This window comes from Myotis lucifugus, unplaced genomic scaffold, assembly GCF_000147115.1.
Source record: "Myotis lucifugus unplaced genomic scaffold, Myoluc2.0 scaffold_10, whole genome shotgun sequence".
Lineage (NCBI taxonomy): Eukaryota > Metazoa > Chordata > Mammalia > Chiroptera > Vespertilionidae > Myotis > Myotis lucifugus.
Genome location: NW_005871058.1, coordinates 10,785,473 through 10,797,269, shown reverse-complemented (window position 1 = coordinate 10,797,269; position 11,797 = coordinate 10,785,473). Strand labels below are relative to the sequence as shown.

The window sequence follows — 11,797 nt, the reverse complement described above, 5'->3', positions numbered from 1 at the left end:
TCTTGAAATCTGGGCATAACACCCTCCTGAGGTATCTATGCTATTTGTACAAAGTCGCTAGTAAAACAGATGCATTCTATCATTCCAAGTTGTACTTATAAATATGTTGCTGGGTGCTGAAAATAGATATTATGTCTTAGCACAAAATGGCAGCAATTGCTTCTGGTAAATATTTTTGTTGAGATGCACTCTTTGGTGAGATGCAAAATAACATTGAGAAGCCACATTATTTTCTTTCTCTCTTCCCTCCTGATACTCTCAGAATCTTCAAGTAACTTTCAGAGGAGAAACCACAAGACCAGAATGAATGAGTAAAGACGGTCTATGTTTGACCCATAGACCATCGTATCTACTCTAGGCCAATTAGCCTGCATTGCTGTATCACCTGTTGCACGTGGAATTTCCCTTAGAGTTTGTATCGCTCCAACAAGTGATGGTCAGAAATGATTTCTACCTGACAAACTAGGTCAAGACCCATTTTTCTTCTCAGAAAGTTTTCTACATGCCCAATAGTTGCTTTTTGTGGGGAGGCATGGGATAGGAGTTGCTGAAGGCACCTGCCCCTGCCTTGACATTTCCAAACAAGTCTGAGCCCCTGGGAGTTTACTTAGACATGCCCTTGCTTAAAGGACACTACAGACACATGTGTTTTCTCAGGGATGCTTAACCTGCTGATTGTATCTAGAGGTTAATTTTAGTTCAAGCTGTTGTTACAATAAAGGCCCAAGGAGTCAGGCAATCAAGGCTGCTTAGTCCCTAAAGCCAAATAGCCCCTTAGCCTTCTCTTTCACAAAAACGTGTGTCAGAGTAATCTATTCATCCATCGCTCATGGTCAGCTGGTCAGTCCCAGCAAGTGGTTCCCTCTGTGAGGAACCAGGAATGTAACAAAACACAATGGAACCCTTGAAAACCAAGAGTAAGAAAATGAAAGTAACTATGCAATAAGTCATTGGAGCTCGCTTGGGATTTCCAAGTTTGAGGGAACTATTTCTCAGCTAAGGAATTCACTATCTCAGTTATGCTTCTTAGGAATGTATGTTTTCCAGTGAAAAAATAAGCCAACTTCTGAAAGTAAGGGGAGAAAAAAAAGGTTTTTCCTGTATTTGCCCCAAAGCAAAGTTTTTATATATATATTATTAAAAGTTATGTTGGGAAAAACCAAGATGGCGGCATAGGTAAACACCGGAGATTGCTGCCTCGCACAACCACTTCAAAAATACAACTAAAAGATGGAACGGACATCATCCAGAACCACTGGAAGGCTGTCTGAGTGGTAATTCTACAACTAGAAGGAAAGAGAAAAGCATACCGAGACTCAGAGGAGGCGCAGTGCGAAGGTGAAATACTAAGGTGCGGAGGTGCGTGCGGAGCGGGCTGGCAGCTGAGGGCTTGGTTGTCGTTTTCAATCGGGAGGGAGTCTCAGGCTCTGAGCTCCAGTTCCGGGCGAGTCTCTAGAGACCCAGACTCATACGGGAGAAGCGGGACTGTCTGGCATCAGTCAGAACCCGAGGGCAGCTTTCTCTCCGAGGGGCTTGCAGCGATTACTGGGACACTGAGAAGCAGAGCCTCTGAGGACAAGACTGAGAGCAGCCATAATTGCTAACCCCACCCTGTTGATCCCGTGGGACCCACCCCGCCTAAGCCCTGCAGGGAGACCTTTGCTGGATAGCCTCAGGCAAAGGCTAGATTAGCACCTCCCTAGAGATCCAGGAGCCAGGAAGCCCAGAGGTCAGAGTGGGACCATCCAGTTTGCAGTTTCGTGGAACCATAAAGGACACACTCAGGGGGCAGACTCAGTGAGCACCAAAGCCCCATCGAAGCAAGTCTAGCCCCAGAGGGGTGTCTCCAGCACAGAAGTAGTCCCACTGCAGACACAACTGATTCTCACAGCCAATTGGCCTGGAGGTCAATTCCTCCCAGTGATAACTACACCAATCAAGGCTTAATTACAACAAGACTGTGCACAAAGCCCACAAGGGGGTGCACCAAGAGTGTCTACCTCAGGTAATTGGGACACTTGGCACAGAAAGGCACTCTATCGACACAGCGAAGCATAAAAAATGCCGAGACAAAGAAACAGGACACAAACGACAGAATTGGAGGAAAGCAAACTGCTGGATATAGAGTTCAAAACCACACTTTTAAGGTCTTTAAAGAACTGTCTAGAAGCCACCGATAAATGTAGTGAGATCTTCAAGAAGACTGGTGAGACCGCCGATAAATGTAGTGAGATCTTCAAGAAGACTGGTGAAACCCTCGATGTTGTGATAAAGAACCAACTAGAAATTAAGCATACACTGCCTGAAATAAAGAATATTATACAGACTCCCAACAGCAGACCAGAGGAGCGCAAGAATCAAGTCAAAGATTTGAAACACGAAGAAGCAAAAAACACCCAACCGGAAAAGCAAAAGGAAAAAAGAATCCAAAAATATGAAGATAGTGTAAGGAGCTTCTGGGACAGCTTCAAGGGTACCAACCGAATTATAGGGGTGCCAGAAGAAGAGAGAGAGCAAGATATTGAAAACCTATTTGAAGAAATAACGACAGAAAACTTCCCCTACCTGGTGAAAGAAATAGACTTCCAAGTCCAGGAAGCGCAGAGAACCCCAAACAAAAAGAATCCAAAGAGGACCACACCAAGACACATCATAATTAAAATGCCAAGAGCAAAAGATAAAGAGAGAATCCTAAAAGCAGCAAGAGAAAGAAAATCAGTTACCTACAAGGGAGTACCCATACGACTGTCAGCTGATTTCTCAACAGAAACTTTGCAGGCCAGAAGGGAGTGGCAAGAAATATTCAAAGTGATGAATACCAAGAACCTACAACCAAGACTACTTTATCCAGCAAAGCTATCATTCAGAAGTGAAGGCCAGACAAAAAGCTTCACAGATAAGAAAAAGCTAAAGGAGTTCATCACCACCAAACCAGTATTATATGAAATGCTGAAAGGTATCCTTTAAGAAGAGGAAGAAGAAGAAAAAGGTAAAGATACAAACTATGAACAACAAATACACATCTATCAACAAGTGAATCTAAAAATCAAGTGAATAAATAATCTGATGAACAGTATGAACTGGTGATTGTAATAGAATCAGGGACATAGAAAGGAAATGGACTGACTATTCTTGGGGGGGAAAGGGGAATGGGAGATGCAGGAAGAGACTGGACAAAAATCGTGCACCTATGGATGAGGACAGTGGGTGGGGAATGAGGGCGGTGGGTGGGGTGGGAACTGGGTGGAAGGGAGTTATGGGGGGAAAAAAGAGTAACTAATGTAATAATCTGAACAATAAAGATTTAATTTAAAAAAAGTTATGTTATGTTAATCAGGAACTTGATTACTTTAAAGGAATAAATTACTTAATACTGTTTAATAATAATATAAGGTGTTTCACTACTTCCCCAGGATTTAAAATTTAAGATGTGCTTGCTCTTCTTATGATGGAAATTTTATACTTAAGGTATATGGGAAACTCTGTCAAATAAAGAAATAATAATTATATTCTATTTACATATGCATATTGAATATATTCTAATATGCTTTCATTTACAAGTTATTGTTATAAGTTATAATACTGTGAAATATTGTGTTTTGCAGAAAGGACAAGATGCCATGTTATTTACATTATAATCAAATCAATAACCATATCATTTTAAATTTCTTCTCACTTGGAGACAGTCACTGTTTTGCTATAATACATTTTTAAAAAATGTTACATCTTCTGAGGGATCCATAGAAAGGACTCTGATTTATTTTAAGCTACATATCTCTAAGAATAAACTTTCAGATCATCCCCTCAAATTGGATAAAAATTATTAGAACTCTACTGAGTATCTAAATTTACAGAAATGCTGGCAAGAAAAATCAGGAGAAAAAGAAGTTGATTATAGGACTAGATAAACTAAAAATAATTATAGTTTTGGTAATTATTGTTCTCATAGTAATATGTTTGTTTGCATGAATCCAATAAAAATCTGATTTCTTCATAATGGGACATAAGTCAGTTTCCAATTATAGGTTTATTAACCAAAACTTTGCTAAAATATCATGTCTGAAAGAGAGACATACCAGGACTCTGGGTGTCACCAGAAATCTCTAAGGAATAAAGATGGACTTTGAAGCTGATAATCCCCTTAGATAAATAGCCTGGTACCTTGCTTGTTCATGTGGTTCATGGCAGTCTTTCCAGGTAAGGAACGAAGGTTGTTTTCCTGAGAGATGGCATGAAAGAAACCCCAAGATACCTGCGGGGACCTCAACTTGAGGAATGCACCCCAATTCTATAGGTATTGCAGGCAAAGCCTGATGGCAACTCTGTGGCTTGGCTTCTTTGCCCTGAAAGTAAACTTTCCCAAGAGATTCCAGCAAGCATATTTTTAAAAACAAAAATAGCCTATGTAATCAACTGTTATTTTTGTTGTGTTTATGCAAACAATCAGGCCAAATTACAACTAGACTCATTACAATAAGTAAATTAGTCTTTAATAAAAATACGGGTGATTTTAGGGAGAAAAATTGTTTTAACAAGAAATTATTGGAAACTGTTCTAACTTTTGCCCAATTATACTGAATTTCACAACACAGTTTGTCTCCACCAGATTACAAGCCCTACATGCACCTCTGGAGTACTACCTCTAGGCACCATTGCCACCTCTTTCTGCGCCCAGGTCTTATTGTCCCTCTGACAGGGAGCTCTGAGAGTAAACTTGGACCTGCCTCAGCACGAAGCAGTTACAAAAGAAATCCAGCATCCCTTTTTTTCTGAAAGAAATCAGAGCCAAGATCCTTGAGGGGCTATAGTAGGCAGTTAGACAGACACGTGTAGAGCAAGGATGCTAGGCCAACAAGAGGAAAAATAGGTAGAACTCTGAGACATACATTTCACCAATTCAACTGCTCTGAAGCTGAGAATAGAGGAGCCTGTGTAGAACTAAAGTTTACTCAAACTAATTAGAAGGAATTTATAGTTTTTATGTAATAGAAGGTACAGAGATCAAGGAAAAGAAAGTGAAATAGAGAAACTAAAAGGGTATGTGTAAGTTAGAGAAGGTATGTTTAAGTTGCAGAGGATCTGTCCAATTAAAGAAGAACTAGAGTTGAGGAAGTAAAAATTGTAAGAAGGGATTAAAAGAAATGAATATAACAGGAGGAAAGAAAAATAGAGTAGGAATACTTAAGAATAATTGTAAAAGTTATAAGAATGTTTATAAAAGTCATAAAAGGTTTATAAAGAGACATTTTAAAAGGTATTATAAATATACTGAATAATAAATCTAATAGATAGAGCCCCTGAATTAATCTGAAAAGTAATCATATTATTTTTAATCTTAGAACTCATATATTTATGTGAATAGGGGGTAAAGTTTTTCTTAAAGTTTTTGTTTGCAAGGCCTCTACAAAGTAATTAGTGAGGTAACTCAGCTGTGAGTCCAGCAAGCAGAACCAATAAGCATGGTCAGACCAACCCAACAGGAGTCAAAGCATCATCTCATCGCCTGACAATAGCTGATGTCTACAGACCCCAGGACTGCACATAGCTATATTCCTCACCCTAGTCCAGGGGTGGGCAAACTTTTTGACTCAAGGGCCACGATGGGTTCTTAAACTGGACCGGAGGGCCGGAACAAAAGCATGGATGGAGTGTTTGTGTGAACTAATATAAATTCAAAGTAAACAGCATTACATAAAAGGGTATGGTCTTTTTTTTTTTTTTTAGTTTTATTAATTTCAAATGGGCCGGATCCGGCCCACGGGCCGAAGTTTGCCCACGGCTGCCCTAGTCCCTTCCCCTTTATAATCCTGTCCCCTGCACCTTGCTAGAAGGCAAGATTTAATACTTGTAAGTACCCTGTCTTCTTAATTAGACTAACAATTGCTGTCATTATAATTATCTTTGTTTTTCTTTTTTTTAAATAAAGGACATTTTGTTTTATTTTTAAAAAAATATATTTTATTGATTTTTTACAGAGAGGAAGGGAGAGGGATAAAGTGTTAGAAACATCGATGAGAGAGACACATCAATCAGCTGCCTCCCACACACCTCCCACTGGGGATATGCCCACAACCAAGGTACATGCCATTGACTGGAATCAAACCTGGGACCTTTCAGTCCACAGGCTGATGCTCTATCCGCTGAGCCAAACTGGTTAGGGCTCTCTTTGTTTTTCTTACAGTCTACAAAATTATAACTCGAGCAGTAAATGTGCTTTGCGGACCCACCATTCCAAAGCAGAAAGTTCACTAGCTTTCTCTGTCTTTGCATCCAGCAAAACAAAAAGGGGGGAATTGTGGGGAGGCATGGGGCAGGAGTTGGCTGAAGGCACCTGCCCCTGCCTTGACTTTCCAAACAAGTCTGAGCCCCTAGGTGTTTACTAAAACAGGTCCTTGCTTAAAGGACACTACAGATGCTTGTTTTCTCAAGGATGCTTACCCTGCTGATTGTATCTAGAGGTTAATTTTAGTTCAAGCTGTTGTTACAATAAAACCCTAAGGAGTCAGGCCATTGAGGATGCTTAGTCCCTTAGCCTTCCCTTTCACAAAAACGTGTGTCAGAGTAATCTATTCATCCATAGCTCAGCGTCTGGTGGTCAGTTCCAGCAGCTTTTCCTGAAACTTGGAGAAACTTGTTTTCCAGTCATTTAAAGTATCCCATGCCTTCATTAGCACCAATGAATTCTAGTAATAAAGACATATCAAGGTCAGGTGAAATCTGAAACACTGATTCTAAGGCTTTCTTAGATCTTTTGCTTGAAGGGACTGGTTGTAGAAAAGCAGGTTGAGGTACTTCTATACCTTTTTCTTTATAAACTCATGCATTTACTCTTTTCCTCTTTCTTCTAGATTGATTATTAATTTGTACACTATGTCTTGTAACTGTCAATCCAACCTTATGTTATAAAGAGGTTGTGTCTCATGAACTACTGTGCTGCATTTTGGACATCTGTTGCTATAGTAAAAATGTCTTACAATGCAGCTTTTACAACATGTACTAAGACATTCTGTAATTGTAGTTGCATCTGTTAAGTAACCTTAGCAAATGGAAACCAAGATGTATGGAGTCAGCTCTGAGAGATTAATCTGCTCTTAAGCGCTCTTTCTTATCCTTTGATTGTGGCCCACACCCCTCCAGCCTCAGCAAGAAGTGGCTCATCTCTTCCTCCTCCTCCTTCTCTTTTTCCTTCAGCTCCTCATACTCTTCCAACTCCTCATCCTCCTCCTAGAAGGGGACCCTCAAGTGGCCCAGCTTGCGCTTGACTCTGCCTCAGGGGGCCAAGAGCATGAGCAGCCAGGAGCCCCTGCCTCTGGCAAAGGTGGTGGACCCTCCTCATCCCCTGTGGGCACCAGGGTGAAGGCAGAAGAGAAGATGACCTGTGTGTTGGGGGTGGGGTGGGAGATAGGGGAGCATGGCTGTGGTCCCTCCTCCTTGCCAGTAGCCGTGTTCTTGAATACATTTTGAGATCAAATTCTGCTCCTTAACTTACCCTACAATAAAAGCCTGTGGTAATGGCACAGCAATACATAGGCTGCCATCAATGAAAATGTCACCATGAGACATCCATGAACTGTTTCTTTCAAATTACTGGAGGGTGACTAGTCCATAAATATATCTATATTGTGACCAAAGTTGGGAAGAAAAGGGTGTGGATACATTTCCTTATTAACACTAATAAAAATGAAAATGCTTTCCAGTAGTGCTTGTTATGTGTTTTATTTAGTTTCCTCATAGAAGCTGATTCATAGACGATGAAGCAAAGATTGTTTCCAATATGCATCCTAGGACACCTTAGGGTGTGGTGTTCAATTTTCCCTTGGTAACCAAGATCAATTACCCCAGCCAGCACAGTAGTTCCCTTCTTTCCTGTTGATTCAGAGACCTAAGGAGTACAAAATGGCTAGTTACTTCCAGTTTGATAAAAATCATTGTTGTATCTCCTGGTAGAACAGTTCCTCACTTTGTACAATGTCCTCCAGGCCAGCAGAACATAAGGTCGTAGGAAGAGGAAACAAATTTTGCTACTGGGTTACTAGGGGTCATAGTGAGTGGTGACACATTTTCATCCCTTGCTTCCTGCACTTGTGAATCCTGGTTACTGGAGAGACAGCACCATTTATTGCATGCTGATTCCAAGGGCACGTACCTAGGTTGCAGGCTCAATCCCTGGCCTTGCTTGGGTCTGGGCGCATGCAGGAGGCAACCAATTGATGTGTTCCTCTCAAATAAATGTTTCTCACTCTCTGTCTCCTTCCCATCCTTTCACACTTTCTAAAAATCAATGAAAAAATATCTTCAGCGAAGATTAACAACAATGACAAAAACAACAAAATTGACAACTAATGTCAATTTATTTAGTTTACCCTAAACCATATTTGGGTCTCTGAACTGTCAATCATCTTCTCCATCTTGCCACATAAACATTCCCTTTAAATTTCACAGAAAAGAAGTAAAAATTTTCTGCTCTTAAATATATGCTCACAATAAGTACAGTATATAATTGTAGTACATAAGTCAATGACCTTTATGCACACATGAAAATTGATATCTATGATGTCTATGTAACAATTATTAAAATTGTCTTCAAGATCTGATTTTATTATAATCCTGTGCAAAATGATGAGACTGAAAGTGTGTTGACATAGCTTTGGTAGCAAGTTCTATTACAATAATGAGATGTATAGCCTTCTTTAACAACTAAAATCTTAGAATTATGAAATCTTCACCATAATACCTATACCTTAATGTATATATTTCATACATCTGATTTATTCAGTTGTTTTATTTTTATCACTTGTCTGCCCAGAAGAATGTAACTACTATAATGAGAGATGAAGTCTTTCCTGTTTCCTGCTAAGTCCCCAGAACATAAAAGCCAGCCCATGGGACAGTTGAAGAAAAACATGTTCTAAATATTAAATAAATACATGGATAAACCACATTAGATCTGGAAAACCAATGAAATCAAAACCATCACAAAATCTGCAGGTGGCATAGATTTCCTGGTTCTGTTTCTTCACCATTCAAGTGCCTCTTAACAAATCTGCAAGTAGTTGTTTCCAATTACTGCCTTAGACTGGATGAATGAATAGCGGTCATCAATAGGCTCCAAAACATACAGTGACTCATACATAATCTAAATTTCCTATTGCTTTTTAAACAGTCCTGATATGTTGAGGAACCTCCTCTATGCTGTTATCCAGGGAAGAAGGCTGATTACAAGTATGGCATGTTAAACACGTGGCTTCCAAGATTTCCTTGGAATCATGGCCATTCCAGAGAGCAGGGAGAAGGTGGATATATGGGGGATCATGTGTGTGGGATATTTTGCAGATGGGCCTGTAATTTTCACTCACAAAACATTGATAAACATTATTCACTTTGCCACACCATCTGTAAGGGGGTCTAAATACATAGTCACTCTATTGCCCAGAAAGATGAAGACATTCATTTAGGAAATGGATATTGGAGGACACTCAGTAACCTTTCAATTAAAAAGCCAACAAGATAGTGTAAAACAAAAAAAGTTCCTATGTTTAGAAGGCAGTCATACTTGTTCAAGTCACTGATAATTTCACATGCCCTTACACCAGTCTTGAATTTGTTTCTGTATTTCTTCATAAATTCTAAATAATTCAAGTTCCCACTAAATATTACTGACTTCACAAAACTATAATTGGTTTTGCATTGTAGCATTTGTAGCTACCTTGTGTATATTCCTGGTATACTTTAATGATAAGTTCTGATTTAGCTTCCATAATATTTCTCCGTGATTATTTTTAGTTATTTGTTCTAGGAATTGGGTGTGGTCTTTGAACTAGAAAAAATTGTAATAAATTATTTATGTAAATTGAATTGCATCAACAAATATACTTGATATCTGAGGATCTTATTGATAAGTGACAAATAACAATAGGGTTATATAAAGGTTTTTCCTCCCAGCAATTTCTATTCAAAATTTAAAATATTTGCATTTAGGTGTGTGTTCCAAGGAGATAAAAATACACTCTGGTGTAAAATAATCTCTCTCAGATTTGCATATTTAGTTTACTTCACAAAATAGTCAGTGACACAAATGAAAATTTGCAGCTGGTATCAAGATAAGTGGACATCATTTGTGTTTATATAGTAGCTGACTGTAAGGAATACTACAGGTATTCATGAAATGTGTGTGTCTTAACAGAACTGTTTGGTTTAGCACTGGAATTACAGTACAAATAGAATGCACTATTCTTTTGTGAAGGTCTCTGAAACTGTATCTCAAAGAAGAATTTTGGAAGTATTTTCTGGAATTATGGTGAAAATATTTATGGAAAGCATCATAAATGGATGTCCATCTGCAACTGTTTCACTATAAAGCTTTTATTGAAGCTCAACATTAGAAACATTCATATACCAATGTCCATTGGAATAAAGGTCTCCATTCTAGTTGTGGCAACAGGAATAGTCATTTTAGGAGTGCTAGGAAATGGGTTCATCGGACTGGTGAACTGCATCGAATGGTTCAGGACTGGGAAAGTTTCCTCAGCTGATTTCATCCTCACCAGCTTGGCTATGGCCAGAATCATCCATCTGTTGCTAACACTATTGGATTCATTTATAATAGTGCTGGCTCCACATCTGTATGCTACTGGTAAACTAGCAAAGGTGGTTACTATTCTTTGGGCACTAACTAATCAACTGACTATTTGGTTTGCCACCTGCCTCAGCATTTTCTACTTCCTTAAGATAGCCAGTTTCTCCCACTCCTTTTTCATGTGGCTGAAGTGGAGAGTCAACAGGGTGGTTCTTCTGCTTTTCCTGGGGTCTTTCTTCCTACTGTCTCTCAATATCTTAATGCATGATGCTGTTAGTGAATTTTGGTTGAGTACCTACAGGGTACATGAAATAAATATGACTTTGCAGTTAGAGATAAATGAAATGTTCTATCTCAAAAGTCTTCTTCTTCTTCTTACTTTGACCTACATTATCCCCTTTTTCCTGTCTCTGATCTCTTTGCTTCTTTTATTTCTGTCCTTGGTGAGACACACCAAGAATTTTCAGCTCAACCTGACAGGCTCAAGCACAGAGGCCCATAGAAGGGCCATGAAAATGGTGACAGCCTTCCTCCTGCTCTTCATCATTTACATTATTTCTATTCTAACAGCATGTTGGATCTTCACTAATTTACAGACATTTCAGGTCAAGATATTTCTCATGATGATTTTGATTACCTTTCCCTCAGGCCACTCATTTATTATAATTTTTGGAAACAGCAAGCTAAGACAGATCTCCTTGAGACTACTCAGGAACTTAAGTTCTCTGAGAAAAGCACAACTTTAACTTTATAAACAGAATTTGAAATAACCTTGTGCATTTTATGGGAAAATAACTTAATAGAAAACCTTCAGCATTTCTTTATATCAGGTTTTGTTAAACAGCACTAAAATTTCCCTACAATATTTATTTTAAGTAATTATATTTTCTTAATGTGGTATGACATAATATTTGACTAAAGGATATGTCTCCAGTGTATTAACAGTTCTGGTAACAGTAGAGTATTTGAGGCCTGAAAAAATGGTTATAAAACTCTATAATGAAATAGAGATAAATGTATAAATAATATACAATGCAATATGAATAACCATATATAGAATTAAAGTTACCTAAAGGGAAAAAGAAGCACAAAATTTTCAAACTAAAAATAAGTTTGAAATTAGGATATAAAAACAATTGTAAACGTTAATTGTAATAATAATTTATATAATAATAATTTATATAATAATAATTTATATAATTGTAAACGTTAATTGTAATA

The 11,797-nt window shown here is 38.5% G+C and overlaps 1 pseudogene; it reads right to left on the bottom strand.

Moving 5' to 3' along the window:
- Positions 1–267: 267 nt before the first annotated feature.
- LOC102438365 lies at positions 268–8,408 on the bottom strand (annotated as a pseudogene).
- Between the last annotated feature and the right edge of the window lie 3,389 nt (positions 8,409–11,797).